The sequence below is a fragment of the Salvelinus alpinus genome, chromosome 31 (genome assembly GCF_045679555.1).
Source record: "Salvelinus alpinus chromosome 31, SLU_Salpinus.1, whole genome shotgun sequence".
Classification (NCBI taxonomy): Eukaryota; Metazoa; Chordata; class Actinopteri; order Salmoniformes; family Salmonidae; genus Salvelinus; species Salvelinus alpinus.
Window position 1 is genome coordinate 31,770,720 of NC_092116.1, and position 5,000 is coordinate 31,775,719.

Genomic DNA, 5,000 nt, shown 5'->3' on the forward strand with positions numbered 1-5,000 from the left:
CTACCACCTCTATCACCTCCACCACCTCCACCACCTCTATCACCTCCATCATCTCTACCACCTCTATCACCTCCACCACCTCCACCACCTCTATCACCTCAATCATCTCTACCACCTCCACCACCTCTATCACCTCCATCACCTCTATCACCTCCATCATCTCTACCACCTCTATCATCTCTATCACCTCTATCACCTCCACCACCTCCATCACCTCTATCACCTCCATCATCTCTACCACCTCTATCACCTATATCATCTCTATCACCTCTATCACCTCCACCACCTCCATCATCTCTACCACCTCCATCATCTCTACCACCTCCACCACCTCCATCATCTCTACCACCTCCATCATCTCTACCACCTCTATCACCTCCATCATCTCTACCACCTCTATCACCTCCATCATCTCTACCACCTCCATCATCTCTACCACCTCTATCACCTCCATCACCTCTATCACCTCCATCATCTCTATCACCTCCATCATCTCTACCACCTCCACCACCTCCATCATCTCCACCACCTCCATCATCTCTACCACCTCCATCATCTCCACCACCTCCACCACCTCCATCATCTCTACCACCTCTATCACCTCCATCATCTCTACCACCTCCATCATCCCTACCACCTCTATCATCTCTACCACCTCCATCATCTCTACCACCTCCACCATCTCTATCACCTCCACCACCTCCATCATCTCTACCACCTCCACCACCTCCATCATCTCTACCACCTCCATCATCTCTACCACCTCCACCACCTCCATCATCTCTACCACCTCCATCATCTCTACCACCTCCATCATCTCCACCACCTCCATCATCTCTACCAGCTCCATCATCTCTACCACCTCCATCATCTCTACCACCTCCATCATCTCTACCACCTCCATCATCTCTACCATCTCTATCACCTCTACCTTGGTACAAAAGGTTACAACAGTTTTTTTCCGGCTGTCTCCATAGGAGAACCCTTTTGGGTTCCATGTACAACACTCTGTACTGTTCTACATGGAACCAAAAAGGTTCTACATGGAACCCAAAATGGTTCTACATGGAACCAAAAAGGGTTCTACAGGGGTGGAATGACTCAGTTCATGTTCAGCTTGTTTAGAATGACTCAGTTCATGTTCAGCTTGTTTAGAATGACTCAGTTCATGTTCACCCTGTTTAGAATGACTCATTTCATGTTCACCCTGTTTAGAATGACTCAGTTCATGTTCACCCTGTTTAGAATGACTCATTTCATGTTCACCTTGTTTAGAATGACTCAGTTCATGTTCAGCTTGTTTAGAATGACTCAGTTCATGTTCACCCTGTTTAGAATGACTCAGTTCATGTTCACCTTGTTTAGAATGACTCAGTTCATGTTCACCTTGGTTACATGCTGACCACACTGCTCGCGGCAAGTGTGCGAGCGTTGCAAAATAAATGTACACATACATGTTATTCAATCATTTCACTCACACTGCTCTCGCACGTCAACGAGCGTCTGTGTTGCCAGGCGATAAAATAGAACTTGGTTCTATTTGTGACTCATTATGTTCTGCAAGTCCCTCCCCTCCCATCTCCTCATTGGTTTTTAGGAGCATATTTTATTTATCCATTATTTTACCAGGTAAGTTGACTGAGAACACGTTCTCATTTGCAGCAACGACCTGGGGAATAGTTACAGGGGAGAGGAGGGGGATGAATGAGCCAATTGTAAACTGGGGATTATTAGGTGACCGTGATGGTTGAGGGCCAGATTGGGAATTTAGCCAGGACACCGGGGTTTACACCCCTACTCTTACAATAAGTGCCATGGGATCTTTAATGACCTCAGAGAGTCAGGACACCCGTTTAACGTCCCATCCGAAAGACGGCACCTTACACAGAGCAGTGTCCCCAATCACTGCCCTGGGGCATTGGGATCTTTGTTTAGACCAGAGGAAAGAGTGCCTCCTACTGGCCCTCCAACACCACTTCCAGCAGCATCTGGTCTCCCATCCAGGGACTGACCAGGACCAACCCTGCATAGCTTCAGAAGCAAGCCAACAGTGGTATGCAGGGTGGTATGCTGCTGGCGTAAGATTTTTACCCACACCCAACAGCTGGCTACAGCAAACAAACAATATCATCAAGAAGAAGAAACATTAACAACCATATACCCACGTGGGTGATTGTAAGAAGAGGTCCACACTCCAGTCCAGTTGGTGGTGGTAACGCACCTTAAAGTTGGTTGCCAACCGCCATATAAAGTCCACAGAAGAAGAAGAAGCCTGAAGGAGGAGAGGTGACTAGAAACTAACTCGGTTTCCCCTTTAATCTGAGGAGTAATTGTCAGAGTAGAGAACCTTGTGTATTTCAGGTAAAATAACAACCCAATGCAGCGGCAAGTAGCCTAGTGGTTAGAGCGGTGAGCCAGTAACCGAAAGGTTGCTGGATCAAATGACTGAGCTGACATGGTAAAAATCTGTCGTTCTGCATCTGAACAAGGCAGTTAAACCCACTGTTCTCCTGTAGGCTGTTACTGTAAATAAAAATGTGTTCTTAACTGACTAGTTCAATAAAAATGTTTATATCCCAGGACAAATTAGCAAGCAAGCTAACTAAATGTTTAATGCTTTTCAACCTGTCCCCAGATTAATAAAGTTGGTTCAGAGTTTGTTTGGATATTTCAACCTGTCCCCAGATTAATAAAGTTGGTTCAGAGTTTGTTTGGATATTTCAACCTGTCCCCAGATTAATAAAGTTGGTTCAGAGTTTGTTTGGATATTTTCAACCTGCTTGTCCTGATCGCGTCTGGTGTGGACGGACAAAATCAAATCAAATCAAATATTATTCGTCACATTTGCCGAATTCAGCACCTTACCTTTTAAAAAACATACTTTACTACGAGCCATTAACAAACAGTTCAAGTTCAAGAAATAGAGTTAAGAAATTATTTACGAAATAAAATAAAGTAAAAATAAAAAGTAACACAGTAGAATTACATAACAATAAAGAGGCTACTTTAAACAGGTCAAGCCTGGTCAAGTAAGCATGCTAGACTGCATGACAGTTACCTTTGTTAGACTAACAGTCAGTGCTGTGGTACTGCACGACGGCGCTGTGGTACTGCACGATAATTTTTACTACTTATTCTGTCTTTCTTCGTTTGTGCACCTGTGCCTGCAATCAGGTTTGGAGTAAAATGCTGAAAGACCATCTCTTTATTTCTGTCTTTTTTTGCCAGGACTTGGGCGTCTCCATGGCACGTGTGTGAGACTTGGAGACAGTAGAATACACCATCTTGGCGATAGCCGCTTCGCCAGGATAACCCAGAGATAAGGTGACGACAGTTGCCCGGGCAACAATCTCAATCTCTGCCTATGATTGTCTTGGTACATAGTGGCGATCCAACATGGAGAGACACACCCAACAGCTGGCTACAGCAAACAAACAATATCATCAAGAAGAAGAAACATTAACAACCATAAGGGAAGGTTATTAAAGGTCAAAACTAAAATAGAAATACTATAGAACTAACATAGAACTACAATATAACTACTATAGAACTACACTAGAACTACAATAGAACACCAATTTAACAACAATAGAACTACCATATAACTACCATAGAACTACAATAGAACTACCATAGAACTACCATTGAACAACCATAGATCAACCATAGATCAACCATAGAACTACCATAGAACTACAATAGAACTACTATAGAACTACCATAGAACAACCATAGAACTACCATAGAACAGTCATAGTTGAAGTCAGAAGTTTACATAGCATACACCTTAGCCAAATACATTTCAACTCAGATTTTCACAATTCTTGACATTAAACCTCGTAAAAATTCCTCGTTTTAGGTCCGTTAGATCACCACTTTATTTTAAGAATGTGAAACGTCTGAATAATCGTAGAGACAATGATTTATTTCAGCTTTTCTTTCTTTCATCACATTACCAGTTGGTCAGAAGTTTACATACACTCAATTAGTATTTGGTAGCATTGCCTTTAAATTGTTTAACTTGGGTCAAACGTGTTGGGTAGCCTTCCACAAGCTTCCCTCAATAAGTTGGGTGAATTTTGGCCCATTCCTCCTGACAGAGCTGGTGTAACTGAGTCAGGTTTGTAGGCCTCCTTGCACACGCTTTTTTCAGTTCTGCCCACAAATTTTCTATAGGTTTGAGGTCAGGGCTTTGTGATGGCCACTCCAATACCTTGCTTGCACTTTTTCAGTTCTTTTTCAGTTCAGTTCTCTTTCAGTTCTATAGGATTGAGGTCAGGGCTTTGTGATGGCCACTCAAATACCTTGACTTTGTTGTTCTTAAGCCATTTTGCCACAACTTTGGAAGTATGCTTGGGGTCATTGTCCATTTGGAAGACCCATTTGCGATGAAGCTTTAACTTCCTGACTGATGTCTTGAGATGTTGCTTCAATATATCCACATATTTTTCCTACCTCATGATGCCATCTATTTTGTGAAGTGCACCAGTCCCTCCTGCAGCAAAGCACCCCCACAACATGATGCTGCCACCCCCGTGCTTCACGGTTGGGATGGTGATCTACGGTTAGCAAGCCTCCCTCTTTTTCCTTCAAATATAACGATGGTCATTATGGCCAAACAGTTCTTTTTTTGTTTCATCAGACCAGAGGATATTTCTCCAAAAAGTACGATCTTTGTCCCCATGTGCAGTTGCAAACCGTAGTCTGGCTTTTTTATGGCGGTTTTGGAGCAGTGACTTCTTCCTTGCTGAGCAGCCTTTCAGGTTATGTCGATATAGGACTCGTTTTACTGTGGATATAGATACTTTTGTACCTGTTTCCTCCAGCATCTTCACAAGGTCCTTTGCTGTTGTTCTGGTATTGATTTGCACTTTTTGCACCAAAGTACGTTCATCTCTAGGAGACAGAACGCGTCTCCTTCCTGAGCGGTATGACGTCTGCATGGTCCCATGGTGTTTATACTTGCGTACTATTGTTTGTACAGATGAACGTGGTACCTT